This window comes from Oryctolagus cuniculus, chromosome 7, assembly GCF_051225735.1.
Source record: "Oryctolagus cuniculus isolate XC-2025 breed Fujian yellow rabbit chromosome 7, ASM5122573v1, whole genome shotgun sequence".
Lineage (NCBI taxonomy): Eukaryota > Metazoa > Chordata > Mammalia > Lagomorpha > Leporidae > Oryctolagus > Oryctolagus cuniculus.
In genome coordinates this window covers 24,755,466-24,764,567 of record NC_142873.1, presented here as the reverse complement: position 1 = coordinate 24,764,567, position 9,102 = coordinate 24,755,466, and the positions used below count along the sequence as shown (strand labels likewise).

General features: G+C 43.5%; 2 long non-coding RNA genes across 4 annotated transcripts in view; one reads left to right on the top strand and one right to left on the bottom strand.

Moving 5' to 3' along the window:
• Positions 1-992: 992 nt before the first annotated feature.
• Positions 993-9,102, bottom strand: part of LOC149125376 (uncharacterized) — a 27,902-nt gene continuing 19,792 nt past the window's right edge. Inside the window, exons 2-4 of one of the 2 annotated variants that reach the window (XR_016237050.1) lie at positions 6,146-6,278; positions 1,385-1,619; positions 993-1,212 (exon numbers count right to left, since the gene is read on the bottom strand). This is a non-coding gene — a long non-coding RNA (uncharacterized LOC149125376). The remainder of the gene's footprint in view (positions 1,213-1,384; positions 1,620-6,145; positions 6,279-9,102) is intronic. The other variant, XR_016237051.1, reaches the window with a different exon arrangement.
• Positions 6,769-9,017, top strand: LOC149125377 (uncharacterized). Of its 2 annotated transcripts, XR_016237054.1 has the most exons (5): positions 6,769-7,178; positions 7,567-7,748; positions 8,074-8,175; positions 8,274-8,440; positions 8,854-9,017. It is a non-coding gene; the product is annotated as an uncharacterized LOC149125377 (long non-coding RNA). The 2 variants fall into 2 exon arrangements; XR_016237055.1 differs by lacking the exon at positions 8,274-8,440.

Sequence of the window (9,102 nt, the reverse complement as noted above, 5' to 3'; positions counted from 1 at the left end):
ATATCAAGATAGTATATAAATATTATGCACTCCTAGGTATTTCTGTGTTGTTTGATATGTTTTATTTTTTAATCAGAAATTCAAAGAGATAACTGGGTAACATGGAGTTCTGTGTTTCTGATTACTTCTCTCCATTAGAGATCATGGGATTAGAGTTGGTGCTAGATTAAGAATGCTTCAATCTTTATCCACTGACTTCACACCAGCATTTACTATGTTAAACAATATTCTTTGGGTAGATTGCTCTTTCTTGCCAGACTGTAAACTTCATGGGGTCTAGAAACATATTTGCTTTGACACTAAAACTCAGCATCTTGACAGTCAGTCTTTTAGTTGAATAAATACATGATATACAAACTAAATATTTCTGCCCCTCAAGAACTGCCTAATAGAGAAGAAAATAGAAACCAATTTGATGACTCTCAGTATTAGGTGAATATATAATTTGTCATTCTGACATAAGCCTTGTCATAAAAGGGCATATGAATAATCACACAGAGTTGAAGTGTATGAACACCTAGGGCCAAGTGGATTAAAAGTTCAACCTAGCTATGTAAGGCATTCCATGTCAATAGGAGAGGAAGGAGGAAGAGGGGAGGGAGTGTAGGTGGGAAGGTGGTTCCGGTGGGAAGAATCACCATGCTCATTACTTAGCAGCAAAGAGAGAATCTGTGATCATTTGTTGCTTAAGAAAGGGTGATAGGCATTATTTAATTATAATGCAGGCATCAGTGCTCTCCTGTCTCTGAAATAGGAAGTCTATAACTCAGAATTCATTGCTGTTTCATCAAAAACAATTCAAAACAAAAACCTAATTAATCATAAGTGGAAGTTGTGCATTAGAGGTCTATTCTAATCTCTAGGAGGTTCAGGGGTTGGAAAATTCATCCAAAATCTTGCTGAAAAATGTCCCACACATTTTCCATGAACACTACCCTTAAGCATAAGCACTTTAAAAAAAAAGATTTATTTATTTGAAAGTCAGAGTTACACAGAGAGAGGAAAGGCAGAGAGAGAGAGAGAGAGAGAGAGAGAGAGAGAGAGAGAGAGAGAGAATCTTCCATCTTCTGGTTTACTCCCCAATTGGATGCAATGGCCAGAGCTGAGCTGATCCAAAGCCAGGAGCTAGGAGCTTCTTCCAGGTTTCCCAAGTGGGTTCAGGGGTCCAAGGACGTGGGCCATCTTGTACTGCTTTCTCAGGCCATAGCACACCTGGATTGGAAGTGGAGCAGGTGAGACTCCAACCGGTGACCATATGGGATGCTGGCACTGCAGGAGGCAGCCTTACCTGCTACACCACAGCACCAGCCCCCATAAGCCCTATCTTCTGCAGAACCAGCACCCCAGACACCAGCCACCACATGGCATCCTATGGCACACTCACCCCTGGCAATGTTCTGCAGCTCCTGCTCCTCTCCACTTTCACTGGAAGAATCTGCAACTCCTTTTTTTCGTGCAAGTAATTCTGATTCAGATGATGCCCCTGACACAATTGGCTGGCAAGTGCCATGGCATGTGTCCATGACCTAGCTAAATGCAAAGCTGGAACATTTTAAACTTTTCACTGCCATGGTGAGACACGGACTCCATCTAATGAAGTAGGGGATTTTTCAGGGAGTCTAGAGAATCAAATATGACAAAATGACAAATCTTAACCAAATAGTGCCATGGTACAGATGAAGAGAACCCAAAATGTATTTTTCTATCTTTTATTTTCTGAGTTAAGTGCCTAAAAACAAAGCCAATGAGGGTTAAACAGACCCATTCTGAAAATTCCTTAACATGTTCATTTTCATCTAAATTAATATATTGCTTGAAGAAAATAAATTTTACATAAATGAAAATGCAGTACCACAGACAATTGTACAGAACATAGGCCCTCAGTTAGCTTCAAACCATCTGGGTCCATTAATGTGTTCTTCCAGAACCCAAGCTGCAGTACAATAAAACCACAGCCTCTGACATTCCTCCTCCACCCCACTGGATCTTGGGTTTCCTCCCACCTCCCCTCACCTGTAAATACATCAGTAGCGGGACAAATGGAATCCAAAGATACAATGATGTTATTTAACATGGAATAAACATAGTGTTTTAGTCAGTACAATCCTCAATACTACAATAATAATTCCAAGTTCACTGATTATGAAAGTAAGTATATGAAATCTATTCCTAAGTAATCATACCATCGAGAGCTGAATGTAGACTTTCAGAGGGAAAGAAACAGAGAATTGTGTAGAGATGTGTATCTCTATAATAGAGATTTACCGCTGTACTTTATAGACAGTACACCATGTTTGTATTTTCTTGTCTTTTTTTTTTGTTTTTTTTTTGTTTGTTTGTTTGTTTTTTTTTTTTTTTTTGCAGTCTGGAATAGTTTATTACATCCAGCTTGTCACTTTGGAAATTTTATTAGACACTAATGTACAACAAATTTTGAATCCTTACAGACAATATAGAGCACCCTAGGCCCTCCCAAGGGCAGAAAACAGACCAAGAGCTCAGATACTGGCTGCAACTGCAAGAAGCAGATGAAGATATCATTAGAAAGATACATATTCCTGCAGTGTGGCTGCTGAGCAGTTCTGCCCTTATGGATCTCATCTCTGTTTCAGATCATTAAAGAAAGTTACATGCTTTCTGACATTTCTAAAGATTTCATTAATGAGAATCTAAGATATGTTCACTATGCTAAGAGCTTCAGAACAACCCAAAGACTTGGGCCATCTTCTACTGCTTTCCCAGGCCATAGCAGAGAGCTGGATCAGAAGAGGAGCAGCCGGGATTAGAACCAGGGCCCATATGGGATGCTGGCACTTCAGGCCAGTGCTTTAACCCGCTGTGCCACAGCACTGGCCACTACGTAGTATTTCTAATAGAAGAGATGGTTAAGTCATTAACTCCTCTAAAATACAAGTTAAGTATTAGTTTTGAAACTCTGATTCATTCATGAGAAAAACAAAAGGTTAATTTTCTCTCTTTGCTTCTGGGTATGTAAATTTTCTTCTAAGAAATTAATCATGACTTTTACATCTCAGACCCTATTATGAGTCAGTAGAGAATATTGTGGGGTCATACGCTCATTCTATCAAAGGAACATTTCTCCAATTAAAGAAAACATTATGGGCATCCCATATGGGCACTGGTTTGAGGCCTTGCTGCTCCACTTCTGATCTAGCTCCTGGCTATGGCCTGGGAAAGCAGTAGAAAATGGCCCAAGTGCTTGGGCCCATGCACATGCATGGGAGAACTTGAAGCTCTTAGCTCCTGGCTTCAGATCAGCACAGCTCCAGCCATTGCAACCAGCTGGGGAGTAAACCATCATATGAAAGACCTCTCTCTCTCTCTCTCTCTCTCTCTCTCTCTGTGTGTGTGTGTGTGTGAGTGTGTGTGTGTGGGTGGGTGTTTGTAACTCTTTCAAATAAATAAACAAATCTTATAAAAAAAAAGCCAGTGGTCAGGGAAATTTCATCCAGGTCTCTCGCTTGGGTGCAAGACTCAAGGATTTCTACCATATTCTACTGCTTTCCCAGTATGTTTTCAGAGACCTGCATCAGAAGTAGAACATGCAATGGTGCCCATAGAGGATGCTAGTGTTGCAGGTGTTGCTATAACCCATTTTGCCACATGCTGGCCCCGTAACAATTTTTAATTCCTAGGAATTAACAGGGAAGAAAGAAGTATGGCAGGATACCTTTTTTAAAAAAAATATTTTATTCATTTGAAAAAGTTATATGGAGAGGTAGAGAGTGAGCTGATCGGAAGCCAGGAGCCAGGAGCTTTTTCTGGGTCTCCCACATGAGCAAAAGGGCCCAAGGACTTAGGCCATCCTCTACTGTTTTCCCAGGTGCATTAGCAGGAGGCCAGACTGGAAGTGGAGCAGCTGGGACTCTACCAGCACTCATATGGGATGCCTGTATTTCAGGCCAGGGCTTTATCCTGATGTGCCACAGTGCAAGATCCAACAGGTGACCTTTTACTCTCAATAATCTCTTCTTGGTATTGGCAGAAGTTTGTAATTTTTTGTTTATTTGCCTTCTTCTTAATCTATATTTTTAAAAAATTACAAAAAGTTCCAGCACCCTGAGAACCTCCATCACAAGGGCATACAATCAGATGTTTGTCCAGAAAAGGGTGGTGTAGATGCAAGGTGGAAAATGCAAGGTGAGTTGATTCATCTTTCTAAGGCTGTGGTTTCCATGGGCAACTTTTACAACCAACTGCCTTATTTGTTCCTCTTCCACAGAGTGGAAAACACGTTAAGTCATCCTATTTAGCCAAAAGCCAGTGGCAGCACTTAAATATGTCATCAATCCAGGGCCAGCATTGTGGCACAAAGGAGTAAGTTGCCAACTGCAACAGCAGCATGCCTTATGACACTGCTTTGAGACTCACCTCCTTCACTTCTTGTCCAGCTCTTTGCTTGGGAAAGCAGCAAAGATTGCCCAAGAGTTTGGGTTCCTGCACCCACATGGGGGACTGGGGCAGACTTCCAAGGTCCTGGCTTCGGCCTGCCTCACCCCAGATATTGTGGCCATCTGGAAGTGAGCCAGCAGATGAAAGATAGATCTCTCTCTCTCTCTCCCTTTTATGTAAACATACATTACATAAATAAATGAAAATGCATCAATGTAGCAACTTTTTGAGGAAAAGTCTTCTGATTATTGCAGGTATTGTCTCAATGCATAAAAATATTCAGACACAAAAATTATAAACTGGTTTATATTTATATTTCTCAACCACATACTTTTCAGAAAAAATTGTCTGCCACTCAGCATCAGGTATGAGTCTGAAAGCATTCATTAAAAAATCAAGAAATTTAACTAAACACAAAAACCTCTAATATAGGCTGCATATAAACCAGTGGCTTCCATGGGTATACACAGATTGATTTTTGTTAATTTACAGGGATCACTGCACTTCCCTGGCATGGAGCTGTCTGAAGAGTTTAAACACTGATGGGTGTGGCATTATTTCTGATATTTTCTTATTATCCAGAGTGCATTTATTAAATATCTATCATGAACTCCACACTCTATAAATCTATTTCAAATATGTTGATATTTAATGGTACTTACACACTTATAAACTGAGCTAATCCCCCTAACTTCTCTCTGGAATAGCTATGCCTTTGACATTGCCTTTTTTCACACATATGGAAATGCATACTATGCTTCTGTATGGTACTTCAGAATTTATAAAAGGCTTTTCAGGTAAGATTTACATAACATCATGTGAAAGTGGCCAAAGGACACAGTCTTCTCATTACAGAGGGGAGAGGTATGAAGTGAATTTCCGAACAGTTATTCAGATTTTGTCAATCAGGTTCAGAATCTTATTAGGTATCAGATACACATCTAGATTTTTTTCCCTATTGTCTCTTTGTCAGAATTCCCAGCTTATGAGTGAACTTCAGTCTGAATGAATGCTAATATTCAATGTTCTAAGTGAAAAAATTACTGAGGTTTGTATTGGTGAGTAAAGCATGTGTCTAAATGTTACTTGTATTTAATAGTAAGTATTGAATTATATGAAATTGAATATAAGATTATGCAAATTTTTAAGATGAAGAGCATATATTTAAAACCACATTCTTACTTTTTGCAAACATGTTGAAACACCTTACTGGAGCATGTGTTTGGCATAGTGGTAAAGCCTTCCACATCCCAGTCAGAATGCCCAGGCCTCAAGCCCTGGCCCTGATTCTGTTTCTGGCTTCCTGCTAACAGAACCCTGGGAGGCAGCAGCTGATGGCTCAAGTACTTGAGTCCCTGCCACCTGTGTGGGAAACCCACACTGAGTTCCTGGCTTCAGCCTGAGCCAGCTCTGGTTGGTGCAGACATTTGAGGAATGAGCAGTAAATGGAAGGGCTCTCTCTGCCTTGCAAATAAACAAGAATAAATATACAGACCTTTTCTTAAGGTGTCTTGCTCACTTCTAAATGATTTCCCTTTTCACAGTAAAATACCTAACTGTCCTCTTTAGTAACAATGCATGTTTTGCTCTCCATGTCCACTCCTGAGCTCCAAGTACCGGCAGCTCACCCTAGCATGCTGACTGGTTCCAATGTTCAAGTACTCATCTCCCATTCTCTTTTGGTGGGTCTACTGGAAAGAAAGGAGAGTATCTACAGTAATTAATATCTTACTGTGGCTCTTGCTGTCCACCTGCAGGCCTGAAGGATGACCAGCTGAATACACACTGTGAAGTTCTGGACATAGTTTCCAAACTTCAGTCACTTTGCAGCGGAGGGACTCTGTCCTCGTCAATCACCTGAAAGCCTGCAGGAGTAAGGAGAAGCTGTGTTTGAAGAATTCACAAATACAGTGCATTGAAGCCAACCACTACCACCTCCACCACACCCCTACTTCAGAGTTCTGGCAAATCCCAAACCAGGAGTTTGGGACCAGGAGTGGTTCAGGAGGTGACCTCAACTCCTTACTCTGAACAGCTCCAAAGTGCCTGGTGCACCCAGCAGGAGCTCAGCGCCTCAACCTCCCGCCCTCCTGCCCTTGCCACCAGGATGCCAGGCACTCAGAGCCTCCAGGAGGCCTGCAGCAGACCCGCAGTTCCAGGCACACTGGGTTGTGCATCCAGAGCAAACCCAAAATACAGGCCCAGCTCAAGTGTCACCTCCCCACAACGTCTCTGTAGCCTACTCCCTCCCGGAAGGCTGCGGGCCAGCACTCGGCACTGGGATACGCGACATTTGGGGTTCACCCATGCTCCCACGAAGGAAGATGCCCCCGTGGGAACCCCACTCCACCTGTGGGCAGGGCTGGGGAAGGAGGGCCAAGTCAGCCTCCACCCTAGGACTGCAGCCTGGGAAAGTCCAGGGCCCCAGTGCCCTTGCCGGGCATGGGGTCTCACTAAGTGCTCTGAGCCAGGGCCTCAGCCATCAGCAGCTCTCTTGCTTCCAGAATCTGCTGCAGGGCAGCTTAGGCTCCGCCCAGCGGGGAACCTCAGGCCAATCCTTCCTGCCCTGGGGCAGGACCAGTGCTGCCAGACCCGCCCCATGCCAGGCTGGCTATAAAGGCGGTGGTGATTGGTGGGCAGCTGGTAGTTGCGGTGTGTGCCGGTGATGTGGGTCGTTTAGCTTCTTGGCTGTTTTGTACTTTGGGGCCAGAATGCAGGCGGTGGCCCGAGAGTTAGGAGGGTCAGGAGAAGAAGAGACAGACCTGGTGAGTGCGACTGCCCACCTCTCCCGCCAGCCCTGCTGGCTGAGGCTTGACGCACGTGCTGCACTTGGAGAAGCAATGAAGGCCGAGTCTCATCAGGAAAACCAAGTGTGCGGTGCTGATTTACTCACTGACACAGCATCTGTGTGGTCTGCATGGGCAGACAGGGGGAAGGGTTTGGTAGGAGGGCGCTGTTGGCACACTGGGCCCTCATGCAGCTGCCTGCTGTAGGCATCCAGGGCAGCAGAGCCTGCAGGGTCACTAGGGATCCTGGCCATGCTGTGTCTTCCATCATCCACCCTCCTGCACTGATGCTGGGGGAACTGCTTCTGCGGTTGATATCTCATTTGAATTCATGGTCATTTTCTCATGATGGGCTGATCTCACACAGTGACAATCATGGAACAAATCACGGTTCTGCGGCATCTGCCTACCAGGAGCATTGCAGGTGGACAGGGGGACACGGGTGACCGGTGGCACCTCCTGTGCATGGTCTCTGGCCCATCCAGGACTGAAGGTGGAAAGGAAAGGAGAGGAGCCGGCTCAAGGCAGTCCCGCTGTGGATTCCATCAGGTGCAAAATGCCTCCCGATTGCGGTTAACCTTGCAGGGAAATTGTCTCCTTTTGTGGGCCAGAGACAGCATCTGCTTTATTAGCTGTGCAGTGTATTGATAATTAAAATTTGGGCAGTCCTATCTTTAGTCCTCACAGCGTAGTTACATTCTGAGGAACTGATGAAACTGCTCAGTACTTCGGGGCTGAGTGTAATATTAGGTGGGTAAGCCTGTTGTTGGCTTTTGGTTTATAGCTATTGGGTGACTTTATTTGGTAAAAATGCATTCAGGCTCAGTAGCATATTCAAGGATGACCACTTAGTGAATTGTCTTTTTTTTTTAAGATTAAGAGTACTGAAGACCGGGTTGAGCTACCTATGGCAAAACTCCACCATTCCTGGGAAGGCCACAATTGGCAAGAAAAGCAGGTAGCAAGCTTTCATCAAGTAAGTTGAGATTCCTGTGTTTGCAATCTGAAGAGCTCACTGCTGAGCTGGGAGGGGAACTGCTCTGAGCACAACTCATTAGAGAACTGCTCTTGCAGACCTTCCCCGAAGGAAGGAGTGTTGTGGTCAGAAGCATTCCAGGAGCTGCTGGCCAGCAATTGTGAATTAGGCTTGAATTGAATCCATTGCAAGTATCACAAGAGTGCAGAAAGGATGTGTCCTCCAATGAGCAGCTCACCAGGGAGAATTCGACTTAACCTAGAAGGTCTGTTTCTCTCCACTTATTTCTCAGCATATTCACACCAGGTGGGGAGGATAAATCACCCTTCAGCTCTGCAATGGCAGTGCTCTTGGTTGAGGCTGAGGATGCTTTTCATTGCATGCAGTGTTTGCAAGAGACTTAGTTCCCTGAGGATTTATGCCTCTCCTGTAAATACATTTTTGGCACTAAAACAAACTGAAGTATTTCTGTTTTAGTAGTATGGAACCAACTTAAGTATTTTGCCTACTGGCATCTTTGTCTTTAAAGAGCTAAATCCGCAGGATTACAGGATTGAGTAAAAACTAGAGAATAGCTAATCCTAGTACTAGAAAATTACAAGGGATAATTTGATCATTAGCTTCCTCATATTCCTCATGATTCTTTTTATTTTTCTACCTTCTTTTCCCTACATACAGATGGTCTGGCTGTATTGGAGGCTTTTTTAAAAACTGAATTCTGTGAAGAAAATATAGGCTACTGGCTGGCTTGTGAAAACTTCCAAAAAAGATCCACCCACCCCAGAAGCCATCCTTATATGCAAGAAAAATATATACACTCTTCTTAGAAAAAGGCCCAATAGAGGTAAGACACAATTCCTTATTTCAGCATAAAGTGTACACTCTTGACATCAAGAAGCAACAAAAGAAGTAAAGACATAACACTAA